This window comes from Microtus oregoni, unplaced genomic scaffold (assembly GCF_018167655.1).
Source record: "Microtus oregoni isolate MIOR12 unplaced genomic scaffold, Mior012 000024F_ref0000369, whole genome shotgun sequence".
Classification (NCBI taxonomy): Eukaryota; Metazoa; Chordata; class Mammalia; order Rodentia; family Cricetidae; genus Microtus; species Microtus oregoni.
This window is the reverse complement of record NW_024543083.1, coordinates 8,895,350-8,916,479: the sequence shown is the minus strand read 5'-3', so window position 1 is coordinate 8,916,479 and position 21,130 is coordinate 8,895,350. Positions and strand designations below refer to the sequence as shown.

The 21,130-nt window shown below is 44.7% G+C and overlaps 1 pseudogene; it reads left to right on the top strand.

Annotated features, from left to right (window-relative positions):
- The first annotated feature begins 12,643 nt into the window (after positions 1 to 12,643).
- LOC121462399 lies at positions 12,644 to 13,093 on the top strand (annotated as a pseudogene).
- The last annotated feature ends 8,037 nt before the right edge of the window (positions 13,094 to 21,130 follow it).

The window sequence follows — 21,130 nt, the reverse complement described above, 5'->3', positions numbered from 1 at the left end:
CGGATCCGCTAAGCCCCTGGCAGCTCCTTAGGCTGCATCTGAACCACACCCTTTTCCTGGATGCTGCTCACCTCCCTTCTACCTAAAGGTCAGTGGTTTCAGCTGCGGAGCCTCTCCCGGCACGGGTACCAACACACCTTTCCCTACCTCGCTGGTACGCCACGCTGTCCTGATCCCATCGTGCACTTGACATACATTTGATGTGAATACCTACTTGTCGTTTGATGGATTTGCTTCGTGCTCTCGTTTGGCTTTGAGTGCGACCTCTTTTCCACAGCTTCACAGTTTGTCTGAGACATTTACAGCTCAGGTCAAAAAAGAATCGTCTGCCTCTGCCCTTCCGTTGACTCAGTGGGATGTGACTGGACTCCTGTCCTTAGAACATTAAATAGGTCCAAATTCCACGTCTCACCATCTTTGGCTCTCCAACTGAATCCACTTCTGAGGTTTTGGGGTTTTGTTTGTTTTTGTTTCTTTGTCTCCTCCATGAGAAATGGTCTTTTTATTTAAAAAGAAAACAAAAGAGAAGAGGATATTGCTATGTAGCCCCAGCTGACTTTAAACTTACTATGTAGTCCAGTAGTCTAGGCTGGCCTTAAGCATGTGATCCTCCTACCTCAGCCGCCTGAGTGTTAGGATAACGGCAAGCACTGTTATATTCTGCTTTAGGTTGTTTTCATTATTGTTTTGGTTTGTTTCTTCAAACTGCTGTTACAGACAGACAAATCCGTTTTCTGAGACTTACTGCTGGCTCTGTCTTGACTTCCTAATGACAATCTGATGACAGTGTTGTTTAAAAACAGCCAACAGAGCTGGGAGGTGGCAGGAGGCAGAGGCGGGTGGATCTCTGAGTTTGAGGCCAGCCTCAAACAGAGTGAGTTCTGGGACAGGCATGGCTACACAGAGAAACATTGTCTCAAAAAAACAAAAAACGAAAAGCAAAACAAAACAAAACAATCCACAGAGCTAGGTGCATTAGCGAATGCCCTTAATCCCAGCACTGCAAAGGCAGAGGCAGGGTACGTCTTTGTGAGTTCAAGGTCAGCCTGGGCTACATAGTGAGACCCTGTCTCAAAAAAAAAAAAAAGGTTCACAGAAAAAGCAGAATAGATACAAATATATTTATTCCTCCTCTCAAAAACAGCCCATCTCTAAGGTTAGCAAGATAGTAAATGTCCCTGCCACCAAGCCTGATAACTTAAGTTCCATCCCTGAAACTCATACAGTGGAACAGAAGAATCAGCTCCTGCAAGTTTGTTCTCTGACCTCAAGCATGCATGCATACACATTTGCACACACACACACACACACACACATAAATAAATAAATAAATGTAATTCAAAATAATGTCCCTCTAACAGATATAAATATAAATTGTTTTGTAATATACACAATCCCCGAATTAACACACACAAAAATCTGAAAAATGTTATTTACCTTTGGAGAGCAATTTATGTACCTTTTCAACTTTTAAAATACTGTCAGAGCTAAAGATATAGCTGAGTTGGTAAGGTGCTAGCCTAGCTTGCAGAAAGCCCTGGGTTCAATCTGCATAATATAGATGTAGTGGATCATGCCTGTAATCCAGCAGTCTCGAGGTAGAGCCAGGAATATTGCAAGTTCAAGGTTATCCTCAGCTACACAGCAAGTTCCAAACCAACCTATGATACAGGAGCCCTTGTTCCAAAAGCAAACAAATTATGGGACTGGAGAGAAGCCTCGGGTGTTTAAGAGTACTTGTTGCTCTTTCAGAGAACCTGGGTTCAGTTCCCAGCATATACATGGTGTCTCACAACCATCCTTAACTACAATCCCAGAGGCTCTGACCTCTGAGGGCACCAGGCATGCAGGTAGTATACATACATACATACAAACAAACAGGCAAAACACTCATACACATAAAGAATGAAAATTTAAAAAATCTAAAATATTCTCAGCTGTTTAAAAAAGAAAAAAATCATCCTGAGTGGTGGTGACCAGCACTCAGGAGGCAGAGGCAGATGGATCGCTGTGAGTTTGAGGCCAGCCTGGTCTGCAAGAGCTAGTTCCAGGGCATGTAGGACTGCTACACAGAGAAACCCTGTCTCAAAAAACCAAAAAGAAAAAAGAAAAAGAATCATGAAATTTGCAGGCAAACAGATGGAACCTGGAAAAAAATCATCCCAAGTGAGGTAACCCAGACCCAGAGAGATAAACATGGCATGCATTTGCTTACACATAGAAGCTAGCCGTTGAGTCTTCAATAAGCAGGCTACATTCCGTATAATCACAGAAGTTAGTTATAGAGTAAGGGACCAGAGGGGAGGAAAGGAGCTCTAGGAAGGGAAAATAGAATAGGTTGTTAAGCGTGGATGCAGGGAGTGGGGTAGGGGGATGGAGGTTGAAATAGGAGGAGCATGGAGGGAGGAGGAGGGGAAGGAAGGAAATAGGGGAAGGCACAGCTAACACTAAGGGCCATTTGGGGAGTCATGAAAACATTATACAGTAGAGGCTTGTTAAAATATCTACGTATATGAAAGAAATCTAAACAGAATCACCAAATGATGGGTTGAGACAAAACCCCAACCAGACATCTCTCGCCACTAAATAAAACCTCCAGTGCTGGGAATGGGTTACATCTACTCAAACCGTTGGCCAAAGGGGCAACATGAAAACCTCTAAGCAATCACTTAGGCTGTTGGTTACTCTCTACGAACTGATGGTTTGTCCCTATTCCTGAAGACAGTGCCTAGATAACTCATTGAACACAGAGAAGCCAAGCTGGTGAAGAGGCTTCACCCCCATGATACTCGAGGGCACTCTACATGATACCAGAGGAGAATAGACATCAACCCAGCTACAAAGCCTTCACTCTACAAAGGGACCTGCCCGCAAGACATGCTGGTGCCATAGTGGCACAAAGATAATTGAATTTAAGGCTTACTCTGTGAGATGGAACCCGTGCCCAACACTGCTCCAGTGGCCACGGACTGAGGGGAAAACCAAAACCGAGTGTCTGCTAAAGGACCACAGCTATAAAGCTCCTAACGATGTTCTTCTGTATCTATAGATCAGTGTCTGACTCAGCCATCACGAGAGACGCATCCTCCTGCTGTGGATGGGAACAAATACAGAGACTTACAACTGGACAACGTGTAAAAGAATGGGAGACCTTGGAACGCTCAGTCCTAAGTGGAATGTCCCCATCAAATCCCTTCTCTCAAGGCTGAGAGAACTGTAGTCAGAGACTGCTCTTTCTTTCCCGGCTGCTCAGACCCGAATAATCACACAGAAACTATATCAATTACAATACTACTTGGCCAATGACTCAGGCATATTTTTAGCTATCTCTTATATCTTGAATTAATCCATTTCTATTAATCTGTGTATCACCACGAGGCTATGGCCTACCGGTAAGCTTCTGGTGTCTGTCTCCTCTGCAGCTATGTGGTGTTTCCTTGACTTTGCCTACTCTCTATATCTCTTCCAACCTGGCTATATTCTGCCCTGCCATAGGCCAAAGCAGATTTATTCATTAACCAATAAAAGCAACACAGATACAGAAGAACATCACACATCAGGGAGCTCTGAAGAAGAGGAGGTGGAAAGATTATAAGGGCCAGTGGGGATATAGGACGCCAAGTAAACACTGCATGATACTAGAGGGGGCCTTCTAGACACACATGAACCCACAGAGACTGCAGCAGCATGCACAGAGCCTGCTCTAAGCCAGGTGGGGTACCAGTGCTGAGAGGGGAAGTAGACACAAGCCCCACTCCCTAATCCAGAAGCTACCTCCAATTTTTTCACTTGCAAAGGAAAAATTAACTTTCTCCAATGAAGTCCCATTGGGTATACAAACCACTCTAAGGGCAGGCCCCACGCCCAGCAGTAGATGGCCAACACAAAATGATTCAATGATATTTTGGTAGGTTTATTTGTTTTTTGTTTGTTTGTTTGTTTATTATTTTTGTCTACTAATGCTTTGTCTGAGATTTTTTTTCATCTTTAACACTACGGGTCTTTTGCTTATATATTATGGTTTCCTATAGTGATATTTCATTTGTATTTTAATAAATGAAGCTTGCCTGAAGATCAGAGAGTAAAACAGCTGCCCTGGTTAGTCTTACAGACCAGGCAGTGGTGGCACACACCTTTAATCACAGTAGCCACACTAGTTTGCCATAGAAACTGAGCGGTACATGCCTTTAATCCAAGCCTTAGAGAGGATTATAAAACAGGAGGAGACAGCTCTCAGACAGCATCATTCTGAGATTCCTGGAGGCAGGATCACCATTTCGGACTGAGGTAGAGGTAAGAGCCAGTGGCTGGCTATTTTGCTTTCCTGGTCTTCAGGTTGAACCCCAATTTCTGTCTCTGGATTTTTATTAATTGTACTACCACTCCCAATTTTGTTTTTATGGGAATTTTGTGTATCAGAAGGTATGTGTCTCCACGCTTGTGTGTATTTCTTGTGTGTGTATCAGAAGGTATGTGTCTCCACGCTTGTGTGTGTTTCTTGTGTGTATATCAGAAGGTATGTGTCTCCACGCTTGTGTGTGTTTCTTGTGCTTTGTCTTTGACTCTTTTTTTTCTGTTTGTTCGTTTTCATTTATTTTTTAGATGCCTGATGGTTTTCTAATAGAAGAGAGAAAAGAAAGTGTGTGGATTTGGGTGGGTGGGGAAGTGAAGAAGATCTGGGAGGAATCGGATAATCAGAATAAGTTGTATGACAAAATCTAATTTCAATAAAAATATCTAAAACCAAAAACAAATCTAACCTTTTTACAATGAATTATCTGATAGATAGAAAGACTATCTAAATAAAAATATGTATTTAAATACGATAAATCTTTCTTTTTTAATTTTTAAAATTCCCAGGGGTGTGTGTGAGAGATGTGTTGGCTCATGCCAAGGTGTGCAAGTCTGGTCAACAGAGAACTCTCTGAAGTTGGTCCCCATCTGTGGGTTCTGGGAATCAAACTCAGGTTATCAGGTTTGGTACCAAGCGCTTTTACATGCTGAGCCAGCCCAATAAGAATTATTTCTGCCTCTTGGAAATAGTTATCCATTGTGGGTGTTTGAACCTGAAATGTATCCCACAGGCTCATGTTACAAAGCTAACAAACTGGCGGCACTATTTTGGGAACTAGCTATAGAAAGTGAGTCTTGGGGCTGGAAAGCTGACTCAGCAGTTAAGGGCACTGACTCTTTTCCCAAAAGACCTGGTTCAAATCCCAGCACCCACATGACAGCTCACGTCTGTCTGTAACTCCAAGATCTGATGCTCTCACACAGACTTACCTGTAGACAAAACATCAATGCACATAAAATAAAAGTAATTTTTAAAAAAAGAAAAGAAAGGAAGGAAGAAAATGGGTCCTCAGGGGAAGGCCTTTGAAGGTAACTGGACCCTGATTTTACCTTTGCTCTCCATTCCCTGACTTTGATCTAAAGGGTGTCTATCACCTCTCCATCCACCCTTAACTGAGCTGCTCTGCCCCTTGACCCAGATGGACCAAAACCCTCTGAAACCCTGAGCCCAACTAACTCTTTCCTTAAACTGCTTCTTTCAGTGACTGTACCCACAGTTAAATTCAACCCGAAATGAACAGAGTTAACACATCACCCATCTTCAGAAATGGAGCATCCCCTATGGTGCTGAATGTCGCTGTAGCTCTTCTTTAACACTACAGAGGGATCCACTGGCCTGGCTTACGTCATGTTGTCCTGGGCTGGGGTGTAGAGTTTATTACAATGTATATTTCCTTGACCAACATGTTACTTCATTGTACTTGCTTTAAGGAATAGTATCACTTTGTATTTTTTTTTTTGTGGCTAGCTGGTTTCTCTCCCTATACTTTTAAGATCTATGCTGATAATTTCAATTTTTTTTTCATTGTTGAGCAGTATCTCATGAGTGAACGGAACTGCTTTGTTGGTCCATTTTCTTGGCAATGAGCATTGGATTATTTCCTGTTGTGGCTGCCCTAAGGCCTTCTTTGTGCTCCCTGCCCTGGCTACCATACACACAGGTCCAAGAATCCTCCAGGATTTGCTCCCATGGGAGAATAACCACAAACTTCCGGCTTTTAGGTCATTTGCCAAACAGTTTCTGATACAGTTGTGCCAATTCCTACCAGCGGCATGAAAAGCTATTTCCCTTTACACCCTAGCTAACCAGTGTTTAGTTAGGCATGGTGGCTTATGTCTAGAATTCCATCCTTTGGGAGATAGTGGCAGAAGTTGTGACTTAGAGGCAAACATGGACTGCACAGAGAATTTGAAGCTAGCCTGTGCTACATAGCAAGACTGCTGTGAGGTAGCGCTCTTGTATACTATAAAGATTTCTCACTCATATTGGTATAATAAGATACAGATTGGCCAGTAGCCAAGCAAGAAGTATAGGCAGAGTGATCAGACTAGGAGAATGCTGGAAAGAGGAAAGGCAGAGACACAGTTGCAAATCAGATACAGAGGAAGCAAGATGAGAACGCCACACTGAGAACAGGTATCAAGCCACGTGGCTAAACATAGATAAGAATCATGGGTTAATTTGATTGTGAGAGCTGGCTAATAATAAGCCTGAGCTAATAGGCCAAACAGCTTATAATTAATATAAGCCTCTGTGTGTTTATTTGGAACTGAATGGCAGCAGGACAGAAACTTCCATTTACACATTTCTTTGAGACCCTGTCTCAAAGAAAAAAATATATATATAACTGTTCTCAGAATGGCTGTCATTAAGAAAATAGATAATAACAAATATTGATGATATATGTGGGAAAGAGAACTTTAATCTACTGCTGGTGGGAATTGGTGTTACTCCAGTCACTATGGAAACCCGTACAGAAGTTTCTCAAATGGCAACAAACAATAATCTTACAGATAAAAAAGAATGATTGGACACATAAAGTGAAATTTCAAACTAAGTAAGAATAAAGCCTGTACAGTTTCATCTCAGAGCAGCTTCTCAGAATTGTCCCTTCTTGCTTCCTGCCTTGCGTCTGTACTGACAGGGACGTCAGACTGCCAGAAAGGGAAAGTGAGTATTTTTCTTCTCTTGTTTCAGAGGTTCCCTGAGCTCCCTGTCACCAGGCTCCTGTCATTAGCTTTCACTCATCCAGCCACTCCCTCCTGCACCAAACTCTGGCAGCCTGGCATGGGAGGAATGCAAGAGGCTGCCTCCACTTGCACTTCCTAGTGCATCCTTGACCCCTGGGGTAAAGAGGAGCTCCAGCGTCAAGTCTCCAGTCTCCGGGGCGACCATGGACCCCAAGCATGACTCTCACCCCTGCAGCGGCAATCCCTCCCTTCTATGGGAGCAACTTCCCAGACATCGTGCTCGGTGGCTTTAGACTGTCTTCACCGTGACAGTGTTTCCCTTTCTCTTCAAGTGAAATGTCTCTTCCTGGTGTTTCTCCCTATACATCCCAATCCTGTGGTTCTCGCCCTTCACCGTGAACCTGAGAGACGCAGCACAATGCTTTATGCTCATTGCCGTGAGAAAATAACTATCTATTGGAATCAAGCATGGAGACACAGACATACTTATATTTTATATAGAACATGAAATACATACATATATACATATATATAATTTCATGCATCTATATAAATGCACGATCTAAAAAGGATTGTGATTAAATTCTTTAATTTCAGTTTGTGAATAAAAAACTGCCAGATGCCAAAATCCATTCATGTCTTGTTGTTTATGAGGTATCTGAATATAAGAATTAAATAAATAGGGCCAGCAGGATGGTTCATCTGATAAAGGCATTTTGCAAAACCCTTGTAAAGGTGAAAGGAGACAACGGTGTGTGTGTGTATGCGTACACATGCAAAAGGTAAAGGAAAAGGAAAGCCCCTGGTTTAGTTTGACCATACCTTCAGGCTGGGACAGTAAATGCCAAGCTGGCATTTCCTCCCAACAGTGAGAATGTGGGGGAGGGGGGAAACATGGTCTCTGCTTTCACTTAGGGTCTGGAAGGCTAGGTGAATCTACTTTCCAGTTCAGTAACCTGTCTGAGAGGAAGCTGTGAAGATTCCGGAATGAGAAGGAAATGTAATCTTTCTCACCAGCTCTTCTTCACTTCAGGGTCTTCAAACACCTTCTCGCTTATCCAGGAAAGTTAGAGCCAAGGTCCTTCCCCATTGGGTCATGTCCAAGTACTGAGCTTGGGGGTTTGTGAGGGCCGGGCTTCCCTCTGCCATCTCTCAAACACAGCCTCAAGTGTCGCCCATTTGTCATCTAAACTCCCATCCTCTGTGGCCACCTCCCAGCAGCAGCCAGCAAGCCACACACTTCAGGCGACCTGACCTTTTGTGGAACAAGTAGAAACTCAACTGTATTGTTAAAAAAAAAAAAAAAATTAAGACACAGAGAAGAAACTGTTATCCCCTCCTCCAGAAGCTTAATTTAGATCAGATGAGATTTATGTAAGTCAGGTAAATACAAAATGTATGAGTCAATATGAGACACAAAGAACATCTAAAGGTAAGACCTGCTGAGTCTGAACCCGGCCCACCTTTGAGAGATGAACTTGCAGAAGGCACTGGCATCTAAGGAGGAACAAGAGAAAGTGTGAGTATGTAGTTGGAGACGGGCTATATAGCACTGATTCCATGTGACAGCAGTCAGGAGGCAGAGTTATGGGCATCTCTGTGAGTTTAAGTCCAGTCTGATCTACTTATACTGAGTTCCAGGCTAGCCAGCGCCACATAGTGAGACCCTGTCTCAGAAAAAAAAGAGGGTGGAAGGAGATGGCTCATGAGTTAAGAGCACATACTGCACATACAGGGGGCCAGAGTTTGGTTCTCAGGACCAAGGTCAGACAGTTGATAACTGACTGTAGCTCTAGTTCCCCGGGAACTGATACCCTTCTCTGGTCTTCTCTGTACACGCACGCATGCACACACACACACACACACACACACACACACACACACAGAGTAAAGCTGGGCAATGGTGGCATACGCCTTTAATCTCAGAACTCAGGAGGCAAAGGCAGGCAGCGCTCTGTGAGTTCCAGGCCATCCTGATCTACAAATCGAGCTCTAGGACAGCCAAAGTTGTTACATGAAGAAACCTTGTCTTTAAAAAAAATCAAATTAAATAAATAAATTAAGTTTTGATAAACTAAATGCAAAGATAAAGAGACAGGAGAATTTAGCATAGAGGAGAGAAAACGTGAGAGGCCATTTCACTACCAGAGATGTCATTGCTCACACAGCCCACAGACCCATCGCACAAATCCCCAGCATACAGAACCCTGTGGAAACAGACAGACTGCTTAACCTGCCCTGTTGCATGCCTTCAAAAGCACACAGGCTTTTGAAACAGGCTCTCGCCCACTGGAATCCTGAGATTACAGACTTCAGCCACATCCCTAACCAGAACTCACTTTTTGTTTGCTTTATTTGAGACAGGGCTTTTTTTAGTTATTTGCTTTGTTTTAGTGTGTGTGTGTGTGTGTGTGTAACCCTGGCTGTCCTGTAACTTGCTCTGTAGTTAGACTGGCCCTGAACTCAGAGACCTGCCTGCCTTTGCCTTCCCAGTGCTGAGATTAAAGATGTGTGCTACCACCACCCAGCTGGGATTAAAGGCATGCACCACCATCACCCTGTGGATTTGCAGTTTTACTAGGCCCCATGTCAAGAAGATCTATTAAATTCTAGGCTCTGGACTGTGTAGCAACAGAGCAGCTAGGAGGTAGTGGACATTCGTCCTCGGACCTGTCATTGGGCTCATATAATAACGTGGGGCACAGCTCTCCATGTAGCACTAGAAGACCTGGCTACAGAAGCTGCCCAGAGTGTCGTCTGGAGACAACGCAGCCTATGTAACAGGCTCTATCCAGTCTCCTCTGGAATCCCACAACAACCCAGCTCAGAGGCTCCCTGAGTAAGTATCTTTCTTCCAATAACAACAGAGCCTTGCAGCCACCTCCTCTGACACAATTCTAGACACCTTGCATTCTCTCGTCCCCCTTTGACCTCTTCCTTCTCCACGCCCCCATCTTTTCTTCCTTCCACACAGAATTGCCCTTTTCTTTTATTATGCCTTTAGCCCATGCCTGCAGCTCGTATCTCAGCGAGTACTCCTTCCATCACGGACCGACTGTCTCTCCCTCCCCAGCTGTCTCTGCTGCTGGAGTCTGGTGCAGTGAGGAAGTCTTATGGGTGGAAAATAAAAGCCCACATGGGGTAAGTTGACTGTATATGTTGCCGTTCCCCCCAATTTACTGTGAAATTTCCCTTGAAATGGGCAAAGCATTGCTTTTTTTTCCCCACCTGTCGTGAGGATGGATTGCAGAGGTCTACTTCAGAAGATTCTTAGGGCAAAGGTCACTGGTCTTCTGGATTCCACTAGCTTTGCAGTGGCAGTACCCAACCACCACATCCCATACCTAGATTAGCTGTAGGAAGTTCGACTGTTGGGCAGAGTCAGCTTTTCTTCATCCCATCACCCCTCAACCCGCAGGTCCCACCTTCGTCCTGTAGGACTCACTGGGGATGAGTGGGGATTAAGGAGCCCTGTGCTTTATAAATGTAATGAAGAAGTACTGAGCTTGTCTCTCTGACAAATTCTCTAGAGAAGACAAGGGTAAGGGCAGCATTGCCTACCCTACAAGGGAGAGGCAGGACTGGGGATAGAAACCGAAATTGGGAACACTGGGGATATTCCGTTACTTCAGCTTTGCACCATTTATTGTTGAGGCTCCAGATGTTGAACCACATCATGTATGTGGCCACTGAGATGTCCAGTCCAGTCCCTACATCACCAGCGCGTATGCTAGGGTTAGAGGTGGTAGGGTACTTACTTAGCTTGCTTGAAGCATTGGACTCAATCTCCCCCAAAGAAACCCCAAAATGTGAGGACAGAGACAGACAGAGAGAGATTACCAGGAAGGCTGTTGAGAAAAATAAATTGAGACCAGTGGTCTGCTTCTTCCCCTTGATTGCTCACTTTCTTTCCCATCTCAGTTTCTAGAACATTGTGCAGTAACTCTGGAAAGGCTGCCTGTGGCTGCAGAACCCTGTCGTGTATTGGGCACCACGCAAAGGATTATAGACCGTAGTTTTGTATATCCTTGCAACCCTAGCTAGCTGCTCCACAGCTTTCTATGAGGTATCTTCTAGGGTGAAGATACCATAAGCTGAAAATGCATCAAAGGTATCTTATCTACCAAACGTCCATCTTATACACATTACACAGTAGAGTACAGTACGGGGTGACTAGTAACGTCAGTGGCCGTGGCCGCCCACACTGCACATCACTAACCTGAGTAAAATAATCAGAAGCCCCGCCCAGTGGTGCACACCTCTAATCCCAGCATTCTGGAGGCAGAGGAGGCAGATCTCTTTGAGTTCCAGGCCAGCCAAGGTTACATAGTAAAACCCTGCCTCAAAATTCAAAATTCAATATATGATTGCTACTTAACACATCTGGCGTTTGCACTACTGCAGAGCTGAGAACTCACTAAATCAAACCCCGGAGGGTCGGGGACTCCCTGTCTTACAGCTGAGGAAGTGTGACCCATGAGGGCTCACTGTTCAACCTGCCAAAGTGACAGGAGGAGGAAGACACAAAAGCACTCTGAGTGTTAGGTCGAACAATGCTTTTCCAGTCTCCAGGGGAACACTGGAAGGCCTGTGAAACAAACGCTAGTCTTGGGTTATTCCGTGTTTTGATTAAGGCCAGTGAAAATCTCATTTGGATTTTTCCAAGGGACTTGAAAGTAAAACACAAATGGCTACCTGAAGCAGAAACTCCCAGGGTCTGGGGCAGGGACAGTGCTGCTTGCTGCCTGGATGAGACGGGGTGAGCATTTATTTTACAGTGTGTTCCATACCGGTTCTCTGTCTGTCATCAATACTCTTCCTTGCTGCCACCAACACATGATAATCTGATCTGAAAGAAAAGAATGAGCAAGGTATCTATAGAAACAAACATCATCAAATGTCCTGGCTCCCTTCCCGGGGCTTCAATAAAAATGCTGGAGAGAAGGAACCGCAGAGCTAGCTGCCTCAGCCAGTCTTCGTCAAGCTGTGAAGACTGGATTTGCTTGCTGATCTCCTGCCTGCTGCTGGAGAGGTGGCGGCCCTCCTGGTGGAAACGCAGGCTGGGCTCAGTGTCAGATACAGAGAGAAGGACGTTATTGGGCACTTGTCTTCCTGGAGTGTTGGGCACTTGTTTTCCTTGAGTATATGAATTCTTTCTTTACTTCCACATTTAATGTTCTGCACTAGCTAACTCACTTACTGTTTTAATGACATTTACTGCACTGAAGAGCTGGAGAGATGGCTCAGCAGTTGAAACTACATAATGTTTGCTCTTGTAGAGGGCTCACTGGTTCCCAGGACCCACATCAGGGGGCTCACAAGCACCTGTAACTCCAGTTCCAGGGGGATCTGGTTTTCAAGAGCACCTGCATTCATGTGTGTGCGTGCACACATACACACACACAAACACACAATTTAAAATTTAAAAAGAAAACTTTACTGGATGTGGTGGTGCGTACCTTCAATCCCAGCACTCAGGAGGCAGAGGCAGGAGGATCTCTATGAATTTGAGGCTGGCCTGGTCTACATAGTGAGTTCTAGGTCAGTCAAGCGAGATTCTGGGTCAAAATAAACAAACAAACAAAACAACCTTGGCTCCTTTTCCGAGTCGCCGCCAAGATGGCCGAAGTGGAGCAGAAGAAGAAGCGGACCTTCCGCAAGTTCACCTACCGCGGGGTGGACCTGGACCAGCTGCTGGACATGTCCTATGAGCAGCTGATGCAGCTCTACTGCGCCCGCAGAGGCGACGCCTCAACCGCAGCCTGCGGCGGAAGCAGCGCTTGCCGCTCAAGCGCCTGAGAAAGGCCAAGAAGAAGGCGCCGCCCATGGAGAAGCCCGAGGTGGTGAAGACCCACCTGTGGGACATGATCATCTTGCCCGAGCTGGTGGGGAGCATGGTGGGCGTGTACAACGGCAAGACCTTCAACCAGGTGGAGATCAAGCCGGAGAGAACCTGGGCGAGTTCTCCTCCATAACCTACAAGCCTGTGAAGCATGGCCAGCCTGGCGTCGGTGCCACCCACTCCTCCCGCTTCATCCCCCTCAAGTAGCTGTGGCCAATAAAGACTCATGTTCAGTCAAAAAGAAAAAAGAAAAAAACAACCTTGGTCATAGTTCAACTCTAATGGGCAGCAGTGACTCACAGTCTGCTCTTAGGAAGCAAAGAGGGTGCTACTGGGCAAGGAGTCCCAACTGCCTTAGCTTCTTGGTGCCTTACAGAGAGAAGGAAACAGAGGCCAACACAGCTTCTGATAACGCGAAACTGACAATGCAATAAAAGACAGAATCATTTTTTTGTTGTTTGTTGAGACAGAGTCTCCTTGTGTAGCTTGGCTGGTGGGAGCCCACTACATAGACCAAGCTGGCCTCAAACTCACAGAGGTCTGCCCGCCTCCTGAGTACTGGTGCCACAATGTTCTGCAAGGCTCTTTATTGAGCTCGGATACTGCCTCTTACCCCTGGACTCAAAACTTTAGAAGACCAAAGTAGATGGAATTAAATGCAGGTGAAGGGTGTGGGGTGGGGGAGACAAAAATAAACTTGAAACATACATAGCAGAAAGCATACTTGATTTGGAAGAATTTTTCCATCTCAATTCTCCCCGGGGCCTATTCATAACAGAGATACGGTTTCTTAAAATACATTTTCTGCACTGGCTGGGTGAGTCTCCTTAAAAATGCCTGCCATACTTTCCCTGGCCCTGCCTCAGTGAACTCATAATTCCTGACCGGCACCTTCCGTGAGACCAGCTGAATTTAAGCAGCGGGGTGACCCTGAAACCTGGCTAGGGGCATTCATGCCAACCCAAAGGTGTCAGATACCAGTGGGCTTTTTTTTTTTTGCATATGTCTATGATCTGTATGCATGTATGAATGTGTGTGGAGGTGCTTACACACAGTGTGTGTGTGTGTGTGTGTGTGTGTGTGCGTGTGTGTGTGTAGATCTGAAGCAGGCTCAAAGTCTGGCGTTGCTAGCATTTCTCAATTGTTCTCCACCTTATTCTGATGCAGGGTCTTAACTGAACCCAGACTCAAGTCTAGTGGACTCCTGGGATCCCCTCTCTCTGTTGTTCCCACAGGGATTGATTACAGGTGGGCCATCAGGCCTGCTCAGTGTATATGTGGATACTAGGAATCTGAACACTCTATCCACTGAGCCATCTTCTCAGCTCCTCAACATTTTTTTTAATTGATTTAGTTAATGTGCACTGGTGTTTTGCCTGCATGCATGTCTGTGTGAGGATGTCAAATCCCCTGGAACTGGCATTACAGACAGGTGTGAGCTGCCATGTGGGTGTTGGGAATTGAACCTGGGTCTTCTGGAAGAGCAGCTAGTGCTTTTAACCTCTCTGCCCCAACACTTTTTTTCTATTACCCCACTAGTCCCCTCCTCAACACTCTTGAGTTTTGTTGCACAAACGTGTAGTCCCCAACAAACATACCCTATCTCACTGATCTGACAGGACTGAGCTGCAATGGATTCAGGTTGGTTAGTACCAACTCCTCTTTAACATCTGCTCAAGCCATTCACAATTCTTTGCCCTTGTCGAAACTATTTTTTTTTTGTAATTGAAGTTTGTAGCACAAATTCTAATTCTTCTTAATAATAAAAACCTGGAATCAGATAATGGGGCAAAAGCTGAGAGATCAGAGAAGCAGAGCAACTGACCACTAGAGAGACCTTTTACCTCTCCTGAATCCCAAGACCAAAATGGTGGTCCTGTCCTCAGACTGTGTGGGTGATCCTCAGAGTGCACTGAGCTCTTGTCTCCTCCTGTGTTCTATCCCTCTCTCCATCCAACCATGCTGGAATTAAAGGCTTGGGATCCCAAGTGCTGGGATCGCCTTTGTGTGAGCTCTGTTTCTCTTAAAGACTGGTTCAATTTCATGTAGCCCAGGGTGGCCTTGAACTAACAGAGATTCATCTCGCAAGTCCTGGGGTTTAAGGTGTGTGCCACCACTGCCTGGCCTCTGGTGGTTTGGCTCTGTACCCTGATCTTCAGGAAAGCTTTATTTGTTAAAACACAAACAAAACATCACTACAGACATTTTAAAGAGAGCAGTTTTAATACCCCATTAGGAGAGCAGCCTCTTTTCCTGTGGGGAAGGCTTTGCAGTCAAACTGGATGCACAGGCTTGTTCGTGGGCCTTCCTTTGTATTGTTTAGCCTCTGCAAGTCTCAGTCTTCTGACCTGTGAACTAGGAGTTGCTAACAGCACCCGGCTCATCATCGTGGGGTTTAAATGAGATCGTGGGGCTTTAAATTAAGTGGCGGAAGGGTGTTTTAGTGTGTGGCCGGCACATAGTGAACGTTGTCAAATATTAGCCTCAGAAACAAACACACAAACCCCACACAGGCTCCGGCATAGGAGGGAGGTGCAGAAAGAAACCAGGGCCTGCCGGACCCCTTTCACTTCCTTTCTTTCTCCTCCCAACCTCTAAGGCATCATTGCAGCGTCTGAGCCCAAGTCATTGAAGAGAAACTTCACTCCAACCACAGCAGGTAGCCAGACCTGAGAGAAAGAACGGTAAGCAGCCACTGAAGATACTAGCGAAGCATGAAATCAAATGGACTTAAAGGAACAAGCCAGTGAGGACCATTTGAAAGCAGAAGAGAAACAAGAAGACACTCCACCAGTCATACATTCAAAAGAGGTTAGAAACTGACCACTCAAATGCCAAATTTTTAGATAATATTTTTCTGCTATCCACAAGAAATCTGTACCGTGTAAGGAGGAAGGGAAATAAAGAATGACTGGATTACTTGACAGGAGTCAACGGCACAGATTTTGAAGATGTAAGCCACATCCAGGGCTGAAGAGATGGCTCAACAGTTGAGTGTCTGCTACTCTTGCAGAGGAACCAACTGAGTTCTGTCCCAGAAACTGTCAGGGAAGGGGCTATTTAGGATTGTTCTTATCCAAATTGACACCCATCTAGCAGGCCATTTTTCATGATTTTCCTTCTTGCCTAAAGACCATACCATTTATCTTAGGGTTTTTATCCCTGTAATGAAACACCAGGACCAGAAGCAAATTGGGGAGGAATGTAACAGGAGGAGGGCCCGCTTGTTCATCCAGGCCACCCATTAGCTCTAACTTCTTATTGGCTAACTCTTACATCTCAGTCTAACCCATTTCTATTAATCTGTATATCGCCATGTGGCAGTGGTTTTCAGGGAAAGATGCCTTTCTTCCTCCCAGCATTCAGTTCTGTCTTCCCCGCCTACCTAAGTTTTACCCTATCAACTAGGCCAAGGCAATTTCTTTATTCATTAACCAATGAAAGCAACACACAAACAGAAGGAACTCCTACACCAATTCACCTTTCTGTTTAAACAAAAAGAAAGGCTTAAAAAAAAAAAAGAAAGGCTTTAACTTTAACATAGTAAAATTACATATAACAAAACAGGTATCAAATGAGAATTACAGTTAATATATTTATATCTACTTTATCTTTTTTTTAAGAATTTAAGTTATTTATTTATTTATTTATATATACAATATTCTGTCTGTGTGTATGTCTGCAGGCCAGAAGGGGACACCAGATCTCATTACAGATGGTTGTGAGCCACCATGTGGTTGCTGAGAATAGAACTCAGGACCTTTGGAAGAGCAGTCATTGCTCTTAACCTCTGAGCCATCTCTCCAGCCCTCTACTTTATCTTTTATCATAACTAAGGAAAGCTATATTATTACTATCTATTCTTTTTTTTTTTTTTTTTTTTGGTTTTTTTGAGACAGGGTTTCTCTGTAGCTTTGGTGCCTGTCCTGGAACTAGCTCTTGTAGACCAGGCTGGCCTCGAACTCACAGAGATCCGCCTGCCTCTGCCTCCCGAGTGCTGGGATTAAAGGCGTGCGCCACCACCGCCCGGCTTACTATCTATTCTTCAACTCCATCAAAGACTCCAAAAGGATATAATATTACTTAAGTAAACAGGCAGTGCATCGTAAACAACTTCCAAAACTCTAGAATTGACAGAGACATCTTGCTGCCTGGACAGTCACCCAAAGTTCTTCTGTACCGTTGGGGCATTCATCTTCAGCCTACAGGCCCATAGTATCCAGCAGACTTTTCCATGACAGAAACTGTATTAATTAAATCACTGCTTGACCCATTAGCTCTAACTTCTTATTGGCTAACTCTTACATTAGAGGAAAGGGTTTGTTTGGCTTCCACATCATAGTCCATCATGGAAAGAAGTCAACAGGACAGGAACCTGGAGGCAGAGGCTGATGCAGGTGCCATGGAGGGGTGCTACTCACTGGCTCACTCACTGAGGTTTGCTCAGCTTCTTTCTTATAGAACACAGGACTACCAGCCTAGGAATGGCACCACCCACAAGGGCTTGCCTCTCCCCCAACAATCACTAATTAAGAAAAATGTCCTACAACTGGATGTTATGGAGAGGTTTTTTTGAGGTTTTTCCTCCTTTCAGATGGCTCTAGCTTATATCAAGTTGACATAAAACTAGCCAGGACTCCAGTTAGTGTAGACTGAAGGATTTTGCTTTGTTTGTTGTGTTAATGTGTGTGTGTGTGTGTGTATGTATGTATTTGTGTATTTGAGCACGACTCTTGCAGTTGTGCATCATGGGTATATGTGCGTGTTCAGAGGCCAGAGGTTAATGTCAAGTGTACTCCTCACTAACTCTCCCCATATTTTTTATGGAAAGGCTTCTCGCTGAAGCTGGCGTTCAAGGCCCTTTTGCCCCAGGAACCCTCCCATTTTCTGCCTTCCCAACACGAGGATTGTAAGACAGCTTTCTGAGCCTGGCTTTTTTATGTGGCTGTGAATTCCAGGTCATCCAGGGCTGCACAGTGAGATTCTGCCTTTAAAAAAATTAAATTAAATTAAAAATAAAAATAATTAAAAAAAAAAGCCGGGCGGTGGTGGTGCACGCCTTTAATCCCAGCACTCAGGAGGCAGAGGCAGGCGGATCTCTGGGAGTTCGAGGCCAGTCCGGTCTACAAGAGCTAGTTCCGGGACAGGTACCAAAGCTACAGAGAAACCCTGTCTCGAAAAACCAAAAAAATAAAAAGATAAATAAATAAATAAAAATAAAAATAATGAAGAGGCCAGGCAGTGGTTGTGCACACCTTTAATCCCAGCACTCTGGCAGAGGAAGCTGAATCTCTGAACTTAAGGCCAGCCTGGTTTGCAGAGTTCCAGGATAGGGATACACAGGGAAACTCTGTCTCGAAAATCCAAAATAAATAAATCCAATATATTAAAAAAAGACGTCACATCCCCAAAGATAACCATTACTAGTAGTTGTTGTGAAATATGACTTTAACTATGTGAAGATGTGTTACATTTATTTGTGCTGCAGGTGTTTTAACGATGTAAAGATGTGTTGTTTTGCCTGCCTGATTGGTCTAATAAAAGCTGAATGGCTGGCCAGTAGCTAGATAGTAGACAGATAGGCAGGGTTGGCCGGCAGAGAGAAAAAGTAGGAGAAGGAATCTAGGCTTGACAGAAAAGAGGAAGGGAGGGAGGGAGGGAGGGAGGGAGGGAGGAAGGGAGGGAGAGAGGGAGGGAGGGAGGGAGTCGCCTGAGGCCAGCCAGCCAGGCAGCTGTCAGTCAGCCAGACGCGGAGTAGAACATACAGAATGTAAGAAAGGTAAGAAGCCCTGAGGCATAGGTAGATGAAGAGATACAGGTTAAATTAAGTTATAAGAGCGAGTGAGAGAAGCATAAGAAAAGGCAGAGCCTTCATAACTAATAATAAATCTCTGTGTCTGGATTTGGGAGCTGGTTGGCGGTCCAAATAGTTTAGTTAACAGACCACCATCCTTTTATTTCAATAGAATAGGAAAAATAATAATTGGTTCAAGAGAAATTACAGATATATAGTAAAAATTTCTTTAAGTTTAAAATTAAATTCTTTTCAGTTTTATTTTATGTGTGAGTTTTGCCCTTCATGTATGTATGTGTACTGGGTATGTACCCGGTGACCTTGGAGGTCAGAAGTCATCTAGGTCCCCTGGATCTAGAGTTATGAATGGTTGTAGGCTATCATGTGGGTAGCGGGAATTGAACCCAGATCCGCTCCAAGAGCAACAAATGCACTTAACCACTGAGCCATCTCTCAAGCTCTTAAAATTGTGTGTGGTGTGTGTGTGTGCGCACACATGCATGCGTGCATTGTATATATGCCTATGCGGCATACGGGCATGTGTGTGTGTGTGTGTGTGTGTGTGTGTGTGTGTGTACGCATACATGTTGTATATATGCCTATGTGGCATACGGGCACATATGTACCACAGCATTGTAGGTAGAATTTCTATTGCTATAATAAAAAAGCATGATTGTAAGTAACGTGGGTAGAAAAGGGTTTAGTTTAGATTATACTTCCAGGTAACAGGAATCCAGCAGTGAGGGAAGTCAGGGCAGGCTTGCTCCAGTGGCTTGCCCAGTCTGCTTTCTAGAATCCAGGACTACCAGACCAGGGGAAGCAGTGCACACTGTCTGCTAGGCCCTCCAACCATCAATCAAGAAAACACACCACAGGCTTGCCTACAGGCCACTCTGGTGGAGGATTTACCCAGCTGAGGTTCCCTCTTCCAAAATGAATAGCTTGGGTCAAGCTGACACAAAACTAGCCAGTGCGCACACCATACTTATACAGGCTAGGACATCATGGGGAGTTAGTTGCTTCTATCGTGTTGGCCAGGTAGTGGTGACGCATGCCTTTAATCCCAGCACTTGGAAGCCAGAGGCAGGTAGCAGATCTCAATGAGTTTGAGCCTTGCCTGGTCTACAGAGAGAATTCCAGGACAGCCAGGACTACACAGAGAAATCCTGTCTCAAAAAAAAAAAAAAATTATCAGTAATCTAGAGATGACTTGAAGTATATGGGAAGAAGTGTACTGTTAAGTGCAAATGGTACCCATTTTATGTAAGGCACCCCAGCATCCTTGGATTTTTGATATGGACAGCTGTTGGTGTTCATGAGAAGGTGAAACCGAATTCCCTTAGACACCCATGACAATTTGTCTTATATGTATATAGTACCAACTGTCACCGCATCATTTTTGAGTGAAAAACACTGAACACAGTCACACACACATCGTCTAACTAGTCCACATGATAAAAAATAAATCATGTACTCCCATTATTTCAGTGGGCACCCTCCTCTGGAGAATCCAAGTTCTGTTGCCAGCACCCCTGTCTGACAGCTCCCAGCCGCCTGGAAGTCCAGATCCAAAGAATTCAACACCCTCTCCTGGCCTTTATTATTATATGAATTATTGAAGCCAAATATTTTGTTTTCTCCCCCACTTAAAGACAAGGCTTCATGTTGGTTTCAAACTCACGCAGGCAGAAGGATGACCCAGTACTACTGATTTTCCCTACTGTGTGTCCTAAGTGTTGAATTACAAGCATATGCTAACACGCTCCATTTACTTGGTGTTGGGGAAATCCTGGCTTGTGTCATGCAGGGGATCGAACTCAGGGTTGGTGCACGCTAGGTAGTCATTCTACTGTTAGCTTCAGCTCCATTGCCTATTTTTAGATTCTTCTCCTCTTTAGTTCCACCCCTCACGATATCACCAAAAGTTCTTAACCACCCAACAGAAATTGTTTGCAACTGGATGGAATCCACTTCAAAGTTCAATCCCCAAGTGTCTCTGTCTAACCCTGAATCTTTGATCTTTGTCCCTAGGAAGAGAAGAAGCCTTAGAAACACCCCCCCCAACCCCTCCACCCCCACCCCCACCGTGGGCCTTCTCAGAAGTGCAAAGTATTTGCTCTGCCACCTCTCTAGCCTCCTGGCCTTGGATGAGTTGTTGGCTTTAGCTGGGAAAGGTTTGTCAGTGGAGGAAGGGACACTTTGGAGTGTCCTGAAGAAAAACAGAGAACAAAAGGTCAACTTGTCTTCATTTTGAAGGGTGCCGGGGAGTTAGACCAGAGACCAAGGTTGTACAGATTCGCTTGCACAGCGAGACGTCCAACAAAAGGGAAGCTGCTTGTCTTGGGGGCGCCAAAAGGAAGGGGAGGTAAGTGTGCAAAATACCCTTTTCTGAAGCTGGTGCTGGAGAAAGGAATTTCAAGCAGGGGTAGAGGTAGGTGGATAGAAAAGCC